At 34.0% G+C, this 19,090-nt stretch overlaps 1 protein-coding gene across 1 annotated transcript in view; it reads right to left on the minus strand.

Moving 5' to 3' along the window:
• LOC119606375 (homeobox protein 5-like) overlaps positions 1-11,851 on the minus strand; it is a 40,294-nt gene extending 28,443 nt beyond the window's left edge. The window contains exon 1 of the mRNA XM_037959809.1: positions 11,174-11,851. The gene's annotated coding sequence lies outside the window, so the exon portion shown is untranslated. The remainder of the gene's footprint in view (positions 1-11,173) is intronic.
• Between the last annotated feature and the right edge of the window lie 7,239 nt (positions 11,852-19,090).

The raw sequence follows: 19,090 nt of genomic DNA on the forward strand, positions 1-19,090 counted from the left end.
AAATTTCTTTCTTTAAGGCAATAAATCATTGATCATGTCTTTGAAAGGAAGTATTTAATAGAAAAACTACAAAACAAAATAATAATAGAGAATATAAAATTTATTGTCCAGAGTTGAGAAGGAGTGAAATCGTATTTTGTAAGTGCGTTCTACTTTGGGGATCTTTTTGAAAGAACGTCCCCGGTAATGTTGTTGTTCTACTGCGGCTGATAGTTATTTTCTAACCGATATTATAATTGAAATAATTTAGGTCGGTAGGTCGTAAAGAGAGCTGGAAAAACTGTGCCAACTTGCTGGCATATCTTTGAGGCGCAAATGTTAATTTTCTTACTGGAATAATTGGATTCTTAAGAGCAGCGGTTTGGAGTGCCAGGAACAGAAGCTAAGTACGACCTTTTCCAGGGTGAGCTAGAGACGACTCACCAACAGCCATTTCTGACTTGCTAATTTTCAAATTTCGTACATGGTTCAACCGGTCAATGTATAAGCATTTTATCCAAAACTTGAGTTATCTAATCCCTGACCATCGTTGCCCCAGTGCTTTGCTTTCGATATGCAAAAACATCACCTAGAGACAAGTCCTTACTCACAGAGAACGCACAACGGTAAGTTAAGTATGCCCAAAGTCAGTCATAAAAGGTACCTGTTTCCGTGGTACCAGATAAGATAGGTTCTCTGGTTCATCCATCAGTTCATAATCCAAAGTCAAGTTCTTACTCACCGAGAAGTCGGGTATGAATAGAGCCAACTATAAAAAGGTACATTTGACGGAACCAGTTCATAGTCCCAGCAGTCTAGATTGCAATCATATCAATTTGGGGGAAGTGTATTAAGGTAACATACCCTGGGGATGGAGTGCCAGAACCAATTTATTTCCTCAATAACCGCAATCGTAGGTATTTTAGTTTTTGAATCTGTTATATACATATATATATAGCCACTAATGTCTTTAAAGATCGGCAGTTGATATAACGTTCTCTGAGCTTGAAGTCGATCAACGTCTGATGGAACGAACGTTGCAAAAGCTTCGAAAGAAACTGTCTATACAGCAACCCAAGGATTTCGGAGCAGATAAACTTTTATTGCGTTTCCGAAAAACGTTTGTTTTGTTGATCAAAATTGCTAACTTTTGAAGGTTAATTGTAATTATTTGTATACAGAGACACCCTGGTAGTGATGTTGTTGGAGGTAGAGCATCATCCTCCTTATGGCAGACCTATTTTTTATTTTGTGGTAATACGATTCTTGACTTCTGAACTCAACAAGGGCATGTTGCTTCATAGAAAGTGCACGATCTAGTTTTTGGCATTGTTGGGGAATGTGAAGTTAGCGATGTTGTTGATCAGCATCGAATGAATGTCTTGGTTAACGGCGATTTGTCAACGCACCACGTTAACACGGTTGTTGTTAATTGAGGTCTGTGGGGATCTAAGCTAGGGATGTGGTTGTGCTATTTGCTTCTCAGAAGGCATGTTGGCGAGCAAGAAATGCTTCTTCGGGGTTGGTACATGATTCTCCTTGTGTAGTGGGTTTGTCTGATTTAATAAAGGAATATCTGCAATCACCAATTAGTTAATGAATCGAGAGTTCTTCCATACATCGGGAATAACCAATTAATGAAAAGAGAGTTTTGATGAATTAAGAGTTCTAGAAGTTGGGTGAGATATTTCAGATCTATTTCTTTAGCATTAACATGGAGATGTCCTAAGAAGCTATAGCTTTTCAGCCACATATGTAAATAACATTAACGAATTCATTCATTTATTGATAACTTTTAAAATTTCAACAATCAACTTTTAACAGCTTGTCTCGTGTCGTGTTTTTTTGTTAAACAAACTACAACAACTTGTGACATCTAGTGGGTTGGAATACGACGAGTGCAAGTTGAGTTGATTATAACGTCCCTCCTTTTTGTCAACTATCAACTATCAACAACTTCAATTGATATTGTTGTCGTGCACATTGTTGTCGGTCGGTATGCAAACTATTTATTGTCATCAACTTTGTAACATTTTTAAGTAAGCGAACAAGCGTATAAGTCAACATGTTTTTTTTTTTGGTTTTTGCTACTGTTTCTTGTTTTCCTTTCAATTTTCTGTGTCTATTTAAACATGTAATAACATTGTTGGTATTTTAATATTTGTTTTTATTTGTTTGCTGGTCAATATGCGGCCTGGCCTTCAGGCTATTTTCAATTCAAACAAACAAAACGCCACCACACCATACACCATTCATATCTTCTTTGTACAAAAAAGAAAAATATAGCAGCGACTCAACGAACGAAAGAAAAGAAAGATAAACCATCTAAAGGGTAAACCAACCGGAAATTTATTACTTCATATTGTCATGTACTCGTGTACTTTGTTGTATATTTTTGCGTTTAAAATACCGTCACTGTTACGAACGTTATTTCGCGTAGATATATTTCATCCATTCATTCTCTCTTTCTCAGTCTGAAACACACACACACACATACTTAGGCCGTTATTTAAAGTATAAATGTTAGATGTTGTTCATTTATTGAGTTTTTAGAAAGACCGGGACAGGAATGACAATGACATCCATTGTAAACACATTTTCCCCCTCTCCCCCCCCATAAGTTTTAGAAAGTTTTTATTTCCTCGGAATATGAAAAAAATTTAAGAAAAACAAGCAGTATAAAGTAGCAAAAAGCAAATATATCAATGAGATTTTTTAAAAGCGAAAAAACTGTGTGTGCCAAGAGTAAATCCAAATTGACTTTAAATTGTTCAATAGTGTGTTGGAACAGTGTGATAAAAGTGGACAAATTTGATGATTCCAATAATATATTATATTAGACAAAATTCTCAACATATTAGTGCGGGAAAAGCCGAGCTGTTGAGATCAATAGCAAGTCAGTAGCCTACGGAGTCCATGAATATTATCCACAGACAAGCCAATCTCAGGATATGTTTGCATAAACAGGCATACAGTACTCGAGGTAGGTGCTTAATTTTTCCAAAATTTAAGTTTCGATGTATCAGAAAGCAAAAGTGAGTGGTGGCTGTCTTCCGGCCGGAGTTCAACGATTGGGTTAGTGGGTCAACCTGTGAATTGTTAGGACAGTGGTAAGACGAAGTAAGGCTGCATTACTTTATAACTGTTCCCCCATGGAATGTTACCTTGGTGAACCACCCATATCTTGGAGTTGCAATACCTTTAGTTTATTGGAACTGAAAGCTGGAAGATTTAAAAGAACATCTATTTTATCTGGTACAATGTGAGTCAGTAGCCTACAGGATTCGTCCTGTACTTTCCATTGGATAGTGTCTTTGAAATACAAGTAGTGGTTCTGGTTCAAAACCCAAATCGCTGTATGATAATATTGGTTAAAGGACTAATACACGGTAAAATTAAAAATTCCGTACTTTTACCGAGAAAACTGACCCTTCACTAACGGATACTTTTCTTTACGAATGTGTCGAACAATAAAATTGCGTGATGGACCAAGGTATGTTCAGGGTTTATTCTAATCATACCAGACATACCGCAGAGTTTCCCTGTGATGATGTAGTTCCACAGTGAATTTGAATTGTCTTCGAGGAATGCTTCAAATATGATCTGAAGATTACCGGACATAAAGCAACTGGTCTGCGTTGGTCAGATATCAGTCATATAACTCAAGTACCAAAGCAAGGCACATGTAATGGACCAACGTCAACTATTTCCACCTACGTGTTCATTTTAATAGTCAAAAAGGGACCGTAGTGGGTCGTCTTTTTCTCACTTTGAGGTTGACAAACTAACACTGTGCTATATGGCCTTATGCCAGCTACTACGAAGAGCAGTGGGACTTCTGCAATAACAGTTAAGATAGCTATGTAGAGCTTCTCATCAAGTTATTTTGAGCAAAAAAATTCCCCCCGGGGCATGTTACCTTAATGATTTTCCCCATCTAAGTGTTATTGCAATCCTGATGAAAAGAGGTTCTACTAATACCTCTAGTTTGCTAGGACTTTCGAACCACATAATCTGGTATTACGGGAACTGGAGCTTCTTTGTCTTATACTGGTCATTGGAGAAGTGCCTTCTGGGTGTCTATGGTTTGAACCTAAACTTGGTAAAGTATGTAATTTGGAATAGGTTCGGTGCTGTTACCGAAACAACAGATACCCCACAAAAAAGTGACTGTGAGACTAAACATTGGAAATGAGTTGGAGTCAAGGGCCTCTCCCACCCATATACCTAGAGTAAGTGTATCAAATCTTCGACTACGACTTCTTTTTCTTGTGCAAGAAGTTGACCAAAAGTATTAAAACTAATCAATGCCAAACCCGCCGTTTTTTAACACGTGGTGACTTAAGGAGAACCAAAGTAAGGAGAACCATAGTAGTCTGAATTTCTCTAGGGTAACAGCAAAAATTATTCATTATAAAATATTATCCTATGCTATTGCAATTATAAAATATTTTTCTTCCAATCCCACTGTAATTGATCCCATATAAAGGGAGAAAAACACAATAATGGTTTTGTTTTTTTTTTTAGTCTTTTGACAAAACGACAGTACGCGACAAAATGCACTTCATAGTTGAGTTATGCCCAACAAGATAATGTACGACAAGGACATTGTTTGGGAGAGAGCGTAGAACACACGTACCCACACACACACACACACACTCAAGCTTACACACATTTCTAAATCTAATACGCTGTAAAAATCATTACATGAACTTAAAAACACGTTGCTCTACTACGACTACTACTACGGAAGGATAGTCCTCGTATAACAACTAATAGTTGTTGTCGTTGTTGTTGTGACTTTATTGTTGGTCAACAACATCTAAACAACACCAACATACAAACAAACACCAAAAACAAATAAAAACATGTAACGGAAGAAATGTTTTCCTTGTTACTGTTACAATTTTTAAAGTTTTTTTTTCCTTGATTCGTTCGAAATGACCATTTACTATTTTGAAGGGTGCAAGTGTGACGGTGTGTGAGTAGTGAGAGCTATATGGAAAGTCCTTTCAAAATATATGAACTGAAAATAAAAGGAATATATAAAATCATTTCTTAGTAGTTATAATTTTACGTCTGCCCTCGTTTGTACGCTTATTGTATGCGTTTAACGATAACAACAATAAAAAACTCGTTCAAACACTCGGACACAACAAATAAACGGCCTTAAAAGTCAAATGGCAACAAATGTTAAAAATAACGACGACATCGACGACCACAAGCAACTAACAAATGACAACAACAGGACAATAGACCAAAACTAGAAAATATTTAAAAAGTTTCGCACGCTTACTACTTAAAAACTCCCTGCAGTTCGGGTTAACTATAACGATTGTATGTACCATTTAGGATTGCAGAATTTGCTGTGACTTTAAGATTGTATTTCAGAACTTTTTAAACTGATACCTTGACATCTTTTAAAACTCCTGGGCTGTTCCAAAAAATGGAACATGTGTGCTGGGTTTTATATGAATACTAGACGCAGTTGTGTTTTCCTTCTACTCTCCGTTCTTATGTGAGTGAGAGTGGTAGAAAAACAAGTAGCAAAATAAATAGCCGGGTCTATCTTTATATCAAGTGCAAAAAAACGACATATTTATTGCGCTTTGCATACTTCTTAGGCGGCAATCAACAACAATAAGAACAAAAACAACAATAAATAGTCAACAACAAGAGCAACAATTTACAATAAGAGAAACGCAATAAAAAGTGTGTGTGAATTATGAGCCACTAAAAATAGTGTCGACATTACACTTGCAAGACGGTCGCAATGTGAAATATCAAAATTTCAAAGGTCTGTATTTTCTTTAAGGGCCTCATTAAAGACTGTGTTATGACAATTTTCGAAAGTGATTAGGTAGTTAATATTGCTTATAAGCTTAATGACAAGGTTGATCCATTATACTCTCCTATCACATACCAGCATCATCTCTCTGTTGCCCAAGAGTAACATGAGTACTAAGACAGTCCCACAAATCTAACCAGACGGAGTCCCGGGTTTAAACTCAGCTCAAGTCTCCGACTATATATCCGTTATGAAAGGATTAAACCTTTACGAGGCCAATGATTAAGTTCTGTTTATGGTAAAGGCTCTGAATAAACTTCGTTATATAAGGTCGTTGAACACACGAGATTCAGCATCTTTGAGTTGCCAGGAAAAGCGCTTAAAGCATTACGTACCGAGGAAATAATTAATGTGTGAAGAACAGAGACTGATCAGAATAGATATTGATTGTATTGGATTGATTACGATCAAGAATTCACTTCATCTATAAAGTATTGAATGATACCAAAAAAAAATAAAGATGTAAGAATCAGAATTGATTCCGAATCTCTCTGACTTCTTCATCCCTATCAAGGTGTTATCAAATAGGTCTTAGGAATGATTGGATTATGTTATATATCCAGAACTGTGCCCTTGTGATTGCAATTAGCAGAGAGAAAAAGGAAATGACGTGCTCATCGAATCAAATCTAGGCCAACTGAATCAGTTGACTCATTGGACCATCTATCTTCAGCACTATTATGCTGATCAGAATCTTCCAACATGATCCTCAACTTAGAAAGTGTTCAATCACTCATACGAATATTATTGTCAAATGTAGTTTATATCTCATTGGAAGATTGCCGGTTTTCACGGGCATTACTCTGCATTTCGAAGCGAAGGAAAAAGGTTTCAAAATACAATATATTTGATATAAAATTTCGAACAATTTTTGAATCGAATTACACAGTAAGCCATCAGGATTGCCTGGCTATCAGTACAGATTTGAATATTCCTCCTGTATATTCTATAGAAACTTTATATTCAAGATTCATGTATTCACCATTGAGTCTGGATCTTTGATCCCTTATTGCTTAATTTGTATGTGCAAATAAAGGGCCCAGTCATAGAAGGTAAAACTTCAGTATTGGAAGTTTGCTTCTGAAAGCCATTCGAATGCAGTTGCCAATATTGGAGAAGGTGTTACAACACTTCAAATCTTGGAGTGATCACTTAAAGATTCCAGCAATTCTTTAGTGCAGATGTATAATCGGGCGATACTAACTAACAAACATACTTTTTAAATCACTTGATTCACTTCAGAAAAGTTCTTTATATGTAGAGTTATTCTTGAAATTATTGTAGTCGCGAAGGACGCCAAACGTCAGAGGAAAGCAAATATAACACTTGTACAAATGCTATATGAATAGAACATATGTATTTGTCCACTGCATCATTCTTAACACGAGATTTGTACTTTAAAGGATATAACTTACAAGTTTGAAAATTATCTTGCCTTTGAAAACCCGCAAATAAATTTGGTGAATAGGAAGCGTCAGTATAATACGCTGTTGTAAGATAGTTGTCCAGTCTTCGTATGATTATCACTACTTGAGATGGTCTGTCTGAACGTGCAAACTCGTGGCCACAATATTGAGAAACTAAGAAAAAAATATAATGATGAGGGAAATGACAGGGGTGTTGACCTAGGAATAAGGACAATCAGGACGTCACGGTTGAGAAAAGGTAGTCGAACAGTGGGAGTCGGACCTGATCCTTAGACATTCATGCCACAATTATTGGTCATGAAAGAAAGTATCTGGCCTGAAAGGAGATGAACTCCTGATGGTATCAATTGACTCCTTCAAAGGTCCTTCAAAGCTCAGACTAGATCTAGAATCCCTAGATCAATTGAAATAGAGTATGTTGAGTAAGAAAACATTTTGTTTGTGAAGTCTATTGAGGACAATATAATAACGTGCCAAGAAAGGAACAGATTTTCTTATCTCTCATTCTGTCAGAGACGGTGTTTATGCCGTTTGAAGCAACAGATTCACCTGGTAATGAGCACATCAACATGGTATATCATAACCAATGGGGTTCTGAACAAAATGTGTGAGTTACAACATTATTATCTGTGAATGATCTAATCAATAGTCCATCTTTTAGTCTTTTGATGTGAAGGATAAAAAATCCTTCGCATCAAAAGAGCAGAGATTTAGAAATGCAAATTCTAGAACACTGAATCCTTGTCTAACAAATATGGTCATTTGTATGTATATCTATATCATAACATCTTACATCCCAGCTCCCTTTCTCACCTCATATAGCCACCACAGAACATTGAACCTTTTATGAATTAACACAAAACTTTGTCCAAATATTTTAACAATATCAAACAGATTTCTAGATGTAAATATTACTCATTTTACCAAAAAAAAATTGAAATACGAGCGAAAAATGCATCGAACTAAAATGTGCGGGTCATTTTTTTTCTAATTAGATACGAGTCCTCTACCAAATGTGCGCCTGTTACATTTCATTTTCATTTATTTTTTCTACTTTATTGTCATTGTTCCTATTCCAAAAAATTAAACAAAGAATACGAAACATACTGAACTCAGAAAAATAGAAAAAAAAATTGTATAAAGGATTTCTTTTTGAAAGGCACTCATGCAAAGGACAAATATTATACTCGTACAAATACACACTTATATTGTATATGGACATGTTTCCAAAAGCAGTGAATAAAATGCTTTGTCTATATGGTGGACAAAATAAAAATGGAATCTAATCTAATGTACAGAAAAGTACACATACAGATAGCAGTGCCTAACTAACTCATACCAATAATAAAACTTGCAAACCATGGACAGACTTAAATACAATTGCACGGATAGTCCAACGAGCCGTTAGACAGGCATAATTTAGAAATATGATATAGTTGCTTCATGCTCCATTTTTTATGGTTGGAGGTAACTTCTATCATCTATATTTTTGGGGGGAAAGTTTGCATAGATTACACATATACATATATCTATGTATAAGTGCTACAATGTTGTGACGATCATATATATGCACGCATATGTTTAGTTTTATGGAATGGCCAAAGACTACATGAAACAAATATTGCCATTATTGTCATCATATGCCCAGCATAGAAATATTTATATATAGTACATATTTAGATTTTTTCCAAAGTATGTATAAAAAATATGTAATGTATAAAATAAATATTAAAGTGATTTTCTTTTTCTAACAGCTTCCATGTGGAGCAATATAAAATTCTTTTAGGTGACTATTGATATTAAAAGTTATAAATCATTTGTATATAATTGCCAGTTTACAGTGGACATTATGATGTGATAAAGAGAGGACTCACAAAATAATACAAGTTCTTTATTATTGATGATATATTATATTTTCTGCCAAGTGACACGTTAGTTTATTAAAGTCTGTATCATAAGACAAATATATTTGAACTTTCAATTATTGATTTATGATGTTAAAGGGTCTTATTCATAATCGATATTTAAATTTGTAGAAATTTTTGAAAAATTTAATATTTTGTATAAACTTGCCCTATAAAACCCTTTAAGACTCTCAAGCGCTGCTTGTAGCACAGCTTGATGTGATAAAACTAGCTTGTTTAATAGTTAAAGTAATGCTATTGGGATCGATAACGAAAAAGGTGGTACTATACAACACGAGTTGTACGCGGCAACGCTTTATAGACTTCTGTCAAACAAAAGTTGATTTTTAGCAGGCTTGGGGGTAATGGTTACATTTTTAATTACAATTACATTTGAAGTAATTGTAATTGAAGCTATACTAATTGCAATTACATGTAGATGTAATTGAAGAACTATTACAAATTATAGTAATTAGTAAACTTTAATTACAATTACATGTAATTAAAATTGGGGAAATTTCAATTACAATTACAAATAATTATAAGGGGATATTGTTTAATTAAACATTACTAGCAATAGTAAATGACCATATAATGTATTACTTTATGTAATTATAACACTCGGAAAAGGTTCTGAGATCTTCTACACTACTCATTACAGGAGCTTTACAATTCTCTCAAAGGCTTTGTTCAATATGCTCAATTAGCTTCCAGTGGATCTTCTAGTCAAAGAAATAGATATGTGCACTGCAGTCAGACTGAGCTTAACTGGCAAATGGAAGGTTTGTTGCAGGGTTCACCAGAAAATCTTGGATCTTCTACCGAGATCCCAGCACGCTGTTGATTATTGCATCAAGTAACCGTCACTATTGAGGCAATTCCGGAATTGTATCTCTTCGTAGTCTCAAGAATCCCAACTTCCCTTGAACAAATGTTTCCCTCTGAAAGGGGTTGGTGGAGGCATCTTCTTTGAGGAATTTAGAATTAATATATCTTTCAGAATCAATGATGACTGCAGTATGACTATAAAAGAGATATCAAAATTTATACTGATAATCAAGCTGCTATTAAATCCCTTACTAGTGTGTTTGCCCCATCTAGACTTGTCCATTAATGCCCGACGTCTCTCAATGAGATGACGAGACATTCGAACATTACCCTTGCATGGGTCAAAGGACACGGGAATACGTATAGCAATAACAAACGTCTTATCGCGCTCTTAAATTCGACAGAATTGGTGTGAAACTAAATTCTCACCAAGTTGGATGTAATCATTATAACACGTCTCTACTCTACGACAGATATAATATCCGTTTCCTTCTCCGTTGACTTTCCTTTCCTGACTCCTCTCTTTCTACTTCTTTTTCCTCTATTTCTGTCTTTTTATTCTTCTTATAAGTATTCTTACAAAGAGATCAACTTCGGACCCAGGTGAAGCCATATTTCTTTCTGGCTACCTGTGACAACATAACCTAATCATCTTCACGAAATAAATAGCAATGACTAAAAAATAACTTTTATATAAAATAAGAAAAACAAAATTACTATTCAATATTAATTTCTTTGCAAATTATTTATTTAATTTTTCATAACTAAAAAGGGAAATCGGATTTAGCTTACAAAAAAGTTATTAAAAACCGACCGGTTTCGATTACTTCATATTTTTGACTAATTTCACAAGTAGTATTTTTTGTCATAGGTATTTTATTTATGAATATATAAATTCCGCTATATTCATATATTTCCTATTAATTATAAGTATATTAACAATTTTAATTAAAACTAAAATAAATTTAAATCACCTTACTTCTTTCCTAGTTATTCGAATAATTTCTTATTTGTTAACCCTAAACTTCCACTAAATATTTGATGTAAACAAATGAAAAACGGCGTTAAATTTTTACCACCAACTCTGTACTCTTACTGACAAAATTATTCTCATACGATGAGAGATAAAGAATCAACAAAAATAAGAAAAGTAAATAAACACAACAAACACAATAATAAATAAATACCTTTTTCACAAAACACCTTGGCCCTTAATCAGATCAACCACACATATAAATAAATCCAATTGGAAATTAATTTACTTTAACTTTTTTTTAATGGGAAAATTTTAATTTTCTTTCTTCTTTGCAAAATCAATCAACCAAAAACATTTTCATTTCCAAACCATATGAAATCATAAACAAAACTATTTTTTGTTTCAGGTTTTAGCAAACAATTAAACACTTTTTCCTTCTTTTATTTATTTGCACGCGCTTATTTTTGGACTGTTTTGGTTTTTTATAAACGATTTTTTCATTATTTCAGGTCAACAATATGAAGGGAAAAAAATGTAAACAAAATACAATATTTTTTAACAGCACACACGACGACGCACACACAAACCCGTGAACAAATATACTTTGGCAGTAGCAGCAGCGAGCCTGCCTCTGGTCAATACGAAAAAAAACCAAAAGAAAAAAATTCACTGAACAAAACGAAGAGTGCAAAAATTTCGATGAAAACACGTGAAAATCAACGTTAAATAAACACTTTTCGAATGCAGCATGTGAAGTTGAAATTGTTGTTGCACTTTTTAACCGAAAACTTCTGAAATTTTTAACTGATTTAGAGAAAAATTTAATTAAAAACGAATTCACGACAGCACTAGCTAGAGCTTATTTTGGAAATTATTGAATTTTCATTAAACTGACAGCTGGTTGCAAACAATATTGCCACTGTCATGTAAATGCCAGTGGCGGAGAGATGCCAGTCTGCTGACAAGCCAGTGCACAATTGTTAGTGCAGACAACAACCTAGAATAGAGTGTTTCGTAGTGTTATTATTTTTGGTGGAATCTATTGTTTAAAATTTAAAATAAAGTAAATTTAAGTTTTACACAGTGGATTGAGTAATTTTAGCTTTTAAAATTTAAATAAATAATTTTTTTAACTTTTTAATCATTGCAGTGGGATTTACGTTTGTTGCCAAAAGTTATCTTAGCTTTTGTGCTAAATTTCCAAAATGATACTAAAATATATATTAATTAATTTTCGTTTATAAAAGTTGAATATCCAAAGATGAGGCTTTTTAATTATATATATATCAGCATAGTCCAGAATCTTAAACAACTTCGATATTAAGGACTGATAATCTTCAGCTGTAATTTTACATTCTGGATACATTAAAAGATTCATCAAGAGCTTTTGCTGATAACCATCTTGTGGACTGCTTCTTCCATCGAATTGTGTATGTAAGAGGTCACGAACCCTTTACTGTGATAAGTAGTTATCGGATGTAAGGCAGGGGAGGTGTACATTATCCTACATTAGTGAGGACAACTTTCTAAAGTAACTTTCCCTTTATAGCAAGTACATTCGCTCTTTCGTTTCCGATTATACCCGAGTGGAATGTAAATGATGTAAAGCTTACCACGGTCTAAGACTTAACTGATAACCCCCTAATTGCCTTCAGGCTTTCGGAAAAATATGTTAATGTCTGATGGCAACACATTCAATCTAATCTAATCTAACTAAGAGCGGGTTTTTGAAATGGCAATCAAATACCAATTAATAATCAGATTAGTTAATCTAAAAATAAATTTAATCTTATGTTAATCCCCTGTGATGTTTTTGAGTACAAGATTAAACAGTGTTGCCATACAAAACAATAGAAAACGTCACTGTTTGTTATCAAAACAATGCATATTTTATAAAAAGAAGAAGATCATTGTAAATTTAATATGAAAATTAATGAAAATTTTAATTTAATCGCTAATCTTTCACCTAAAGATTGGCCCTAAGGCATTCCGTGATAGAACAGACTTCCCCATGGAAATTAGTGCTGTGATTGGTAGACGGTAGTATAACTCGATTTCCCTGTTTTGTAGATGTAGGTTCCCAGACCCGTTTTGTCTCTCCCCTTAGAGCCCACTTAGAGATTTTATAACCAGAGATTCCCGCAGAAATTTGCTCTAATGTTCTTCTTGACCACGATCTCCTATTTGAGTCACATTCCAATTGCACATAGATATCAGTAAGTGACACTTCTTATAAGCATTTCAATCGGAGGAAGGTTCTATAATGTTTCTAAAGCTTAGGTTGACGTAGTGCTCATGGCAACACTTACACCCAGGCAACATGTACGCCGAATTTCCTGTAGTTGTATTATGTTACACTTTCTGTCCAAAGCAGTTTACCTGATTATATAAACGTAAGTTAGATTTGGGGTCCTTAGAGACTATAAAATCTTGCCAGTGGTACAATGCTCAAAATCAGATTCCTGGCACAATTTGTAATAATTAGTAAATGGAAATGTAAGTTTTCTGCCTGTAAACAAATGTTTAATCATCAGAGCCAAAGTAGCTTTAGTTAATTTAATTTAACTCAGCTTTGTCTAGAGTAGGAATGAAAACACCCTAATGTTTATCTCAGACGTTTCATGTTTCATTTTAAGATATTCCGAGATATTTAACAATCCTATTAAAATAGTAACATTACTTAATCTGAAAACAATTAAAAAATATTATAATAAAATTATTAAATAACAAAATTTTCATTTTGCCATAGATCGTCTTTCCCTTGTGAACTTCTCACAATTATGCTCTCAATGTTTTTGCTATTAGCGGACAAATCTGAGATGGTAAACTCGGCTCAATTGCACTTTTTTTTAGCTACAATTCGAATGTGAAAAGTGTCTTGATACATCAACGAAAATTATTATATGAAAATATTTGTTAATAAAAACAAAAAAACCTATTTCCTTATTAAAGTATTAACGCCTGGTGTTCAGAAATTCAGTTTCTTGGACGTAATTCCTAAGAATTTTCCAATCAATGTTCATAAGGGATGTTATATCCGGAATAATACAAAATATGTGCATCTAATATTGACAAAATACTGGCAATGTTTGCTCATTCTGAGGAGGCTTCTCGATCTGCTCTTGTTAGGGTCTTTATGATCTTTATGGTTCTACCCACTGTTTCATTATTTCAAGTGATCTTATGGGATTCACTTGCCAATATTTTTAATTGAGTCCTCGTTGCGCCGAACGGTTTAGCGATCGTCAGGTTAACTACCGAGAGTTTCCTTCTCTTTAAAGTAAGTACATTCGGTCTTTCGTTGCCGATTATTATATGATAAAAAGCTTACCCCTGAGAGAGTATTCCGCTCGACCATGACATTCTATCTGAGATCAGTGTTTCAAAGTTCTCCACATATTATGTGTCTGGTATGCGTTCGGATACTTCCGATATTTGTGTGTAGAAGGTGGAGGATTTGTTCCGCCAATAGCGAGTCTCACTAGTCTTCTCCTAAACTTGCACATAGATCCCAAAGACAAGATATATATTGTTGTCTAATGGGGTCTTCATATAGTATCAAAACCTTTTGGACTCTCTAAGTCAGTTTCCCTTGATTTCCTTGAACGCGATGTCTTGATCTTCAAGTCGTTGGTAACGAGATTCAACAATGCAATACAAATTAAACTTAAATATGAATCTAGGTCTACAGAGGGGAATAGAAGTTGTGAGTGGCGATCTGTGATTGCAGTGGAGAGATGATGACATTTAGTTTCTCCATACTTTGCAATAGAACGACGAAACGTAACGATCACTCTCTATGATCAGTCTGTAGGAGAGCCATAATAATTCAGTCCTTTACATCACGACTAGATGTAAATTCTGTTAAATTTAAAATAATTTAAAAATTTTACATTTCAAATAAAGTGATGATATATTTTGTATAGAAAAATATGTTCTGGTACCATTATTATCAATCAAAGAAGAGAAAATTTTTATTTTGTAAATTCCATTTAGTACCATCGCTAGAGCAAAAAATGCATTAAAAAGTGATGTGAGTACAATCGTACAACTATTTTTGCTCATTGTAAGTAGAGAAGAAACTAAATAAACGAATAAATAGTACACATAGTAAGTAGTAAGAGTAAATAATAAATAAATGAGTCAAAACGAGCTTAAAAATATTTAAATACTGGATTATTGTTATTAGTGTTGTTGTTTTTATAACTTTTATGTTTTAGTTGTTGGTGTTGTTGTTATATTGCGAGGGTACCAGTCGGTGCCAGTGTGAAATGATTTTTTTCGTATTTCTTTCCATTATATATACATTTATCTTATTATTGTTGTTGTTGTTGTTATTTTTCTTTGTAATCGCATTTACTCTGTATGCAATGTATTCGTTTAATTTTGTTCATTCATTCGTTTGTTTGTTGTTGTTGTTGTAGAGTTAGATTACACAGATTTTCTTACTGTAGTTGCTGTTATAAACATTTTATTTGAAAAACAATTGTTGCGAACTTAATGTGACCAACTAAATTTTTTTCTAAAACAAGGTTGGGGGATTTGTATGAATATGTGTACATACATATAGAGGTCGTAGACCCACAAAATTATTTATACTTCGCATCAGTCTTCGACGAGTCAACATTCAGTCGTTGTCGTAACGACATCTAGTTTAATCAAAGAATGCCGGGTGTCTCTAAATAAGATAGAGAGACGCTGTAGGATAATGCTAATATGGGTCCCAGGTCACAACGAATACCAGGATAACTCTATCGCTGATGAATTAGCCAGGAATGGCTCGATGATAGATGATGAAAAAACTGTACGGGAAAGCCCAATTCAGCAGGTTCAGTGAAACCACCTGTCAGATCAAGTCCTCTCAGGTCAAGATTATTCATAGCCTTCAGTAATATGTCATTAGCACTAATGCCAGAAGACTGACTACTAAAGAAGTAGTCATAATGAAGAGAAATGTGAGCCAGAGATTGAGAACAGAGGGCATCACTTTGGTGCTCCAGAAAGTGTCAGGTGTGGAGGAGCTTTCTGGCATAAACCTTAAGAATCTACTCAACTTTATCTGAAAGTAGCTCGCAACTTATACATCTGTACGATTAGCATAAAACTGATCTAAGGATTGGATAAGGCTATCGGTTTGTACGTTAGAGAGGGATGTTGTATATCCCGAATAATATCGCCCCCAAGATATTTAGATTTAATTTCGACGAAAGCCGGGCAATGACATGTTTCCTCTTCACATGTACTTATGTATATACGTAATAGCATACGAGGAGGCTTCTCCTCCTGCTCTCGTTAGAGTTACCCCATAGGATTTTTGTGGTTCTACCCACTGCTTCATTATTCTAAGTGGCCTCATTCTGTAGCCCATATTTGTAATTTATTTTGTCCAACATTTTTGCGTTCGTCAGGTAAACTGCCTCGAGTTCCTCTCCTTTTTAGCTTTCGTTGCCGATTATTAGCGAATAGCTTGGTACTAATATAAGGCAATGTTTATCTTTGGAAGAGTATTCAAATTCAATTTACACATTCCGTTATTACACGGACTTCTGTCTGCAAACGAGGGTTTTAACTAGGTAGACTATTTCCTTTTTGGGTTTTTAATCTAGAACCCTAGGCCCAATTTGTTGCCTAGTTTAGAGCCATTTTCATTTCAAAGTTTCACTGTCCTTTTCACATACTAGATGTACCAGTAATTCTGTGTGTCGACTTAGGATATGCTTCTCGTCTCAATATGATCTTTCTGGTTCTAACCACCCTTACCCTTATGGTATTCTCTCGTCCATATTTTTGTTTCAGCCTTTGTTGGGTCCAATAGTTTTGCGTTCGTCAGGTTAACTGCCTCAAGTTCCCTCCCCTTTAAAGCATTTACATTCGCTCTTTCATTGCCAATTATTCCCGAGTGGCCTGATACAAATATGATGCAAAAGTATTTATTCTAATCTAATTAACAAAATCCGTTTTTGCACGGACTTCTGTCTGGAAATTAGGGTTGCGTTTAGGTAGACGGTTGTATATTTCTCTTGCTGGGGTTTCAATGTATAACCCCAGTCCTGTTTTGTTGCCAAGTTAAGAGTCATTCATGTAGCAACTGTTAAAAGCCGTTCTACATATGTATATATGTTTCAATGAGATGTATGTATACATACTGCCTGCATTACATATAAGGAGTCTAGTAATGACTTACTTTTAATCTATTATATTAGTATTATTTTCGTCTTTGTCATTTTGTTTTCGCATTTTGGTTGCGAATTAACGACTATATTTCACACAAGGAGAAAACAAAATTGTAAACCATTATTTGATCGCGTCGTCGTGGTAGGTACTTAACTTCCTATCTGTAAGCGAGCGTTGTAAGTAATTGCCTCTAATAGCATTACCGCTTTAAAATAATGAGTTAAATTACGCCTTACTTTTCAATGTTAGTTTTTGCTGGGCATATTTCTGCTTGTAGCTACTGACAGAAAAGCCACTTTGGGGTCATTTAAAGTTAAGTCGGTCACCTTTAACTTAAATATGCAGTTAAAGATTTCAAATATGCTTACGTACGTTACGTATCTTAAGTATGTGTTTTTTTTTTTCTTGCTTGTGTGTGAGATTCTAGTTCGAATTCATTTTTTTCGCTTAAAAATTTGTTAGATACACATTCAGATTAAATGAAAATGTGTATTTGCTAGATGATCATGATGATGATGTTGATGATGGTTATATGTATTTGTATAGTAGTTTAAATAAATTTAAATTAAATGAAAATAGAAAGAAGTACAAGTACTTTTTGTTCATTCATTTCGGCGACGTAATTATGATTTGACTAATAAATGGTGGATGGCTGGACCAAGTACTTGTAGGTACGAGTATCATAGTATAAAGTGGGTGTATTTTACAAATATTAGGTATCTATTTTTTTGTTATTACAGAGAAATATTTTTGTTTTCGAAATCAACAACGAAAAATTAAAGGCGTTTTTGTGGCGTTTTTACAAGTTTTTCCATAAATTAGTACATCGATGTAGTACATGGATCCATGTAGTTTCCATATCAACGGGCGTGAGGTTGCTTGATAAGTTTTTTTTTGTAGTCGTTGACATTTAATGAATATGTATTTAAATAATTTATTTCCAGTATTCATTAGATAAGCATATTTGTTGTTGCTGTTGTTATTGTTGTTGTTGCAATCAATCGTTCTTATCTCGTTCTCGTATTGCAGTAAATATATTTTTTATTTTCTTTTGTAAGACAACAAATGCAGATGACGTCTATTTTTAGCACAATTTATTTATTTATTTAATAGGGGGTGGTACATCCCGGGGGGCAGTTGGTTTAAAGGGGACGCGTGAAATAAAATTCTCATCAACAAGTGTATTTTTTGGTCGTTGTTTTTTTCTCCAAATAGAAAAAACGTGACTTTGCTGCGCCTTTAAAATAGTCACGTAAATTGTTATTTTTTCTTCTTCTGCTGTTGTTACTTATTGTTTAATTTGAATTTAAATAAAACGATTGGAAAACAAAACATCAGCAATAGCAGCAACACAAATTACAAAAAAACGACAAAAACTTAAGAAATGTGTATGTGTGTTTTTTTAAAGCTTGCATTAAAAATGCCAACACGTTTTATTACTGACTTACTACTTACAGTCGTACTTACTTAGTTACTCATTGGCTTATTTGCTTGCTTACTTGTGTTTTTTAAAACATCAACAATTGTTACAACTTGTGCTTCCACTACCTGTCTAAGAGAGTAGATGTGTGTGTATGTAGTTAGTTAGCGATAGGCCCTGAGCATGTTTCTTATTTCAATTGAATCGTTTAAAAGTGGAGAGTCGAACATTCGGAAAGTATTCAGCAGATAGATTTATTTTTGTTTTGTTGACTTGTATTAACCCACTATTAGTTTGGAGTACTCGTAATGTGCCTTTATTACAAAAACTGTTTAAGTCTCTAAGGTCTTTCTAGTTCGAGTTGTAGAATATTTGTGGAGACTGTAAGCTAATAGTTAGTTAGTTTGTTTGTTAGTTAATTAGATAGATAGATAGATAGATAGATAGATAGATAGATAGATAGATAGATAGATAGATAGATAGATAGATAGATAGATAGATAGATAGATAGATAGATAGATAGATAGATAGATA

The sequence above is a fragment of the Lucilia sericata genome, unplaced genomic scaffold (genome assembly GCF_015586225.1).
Source record: "Lucilia sericata isolate MDLA Ls3-8-SP2 unplaced genomic scaffold, ASM1558622v1 Contig000575F_arrow, whole genome shotgun sequence".
NCBI lineage: Eukaryota > Metazoa > Arthropoda > Insecta > Diptera > Calliphoridae > Lucilia > Lucilia sericata.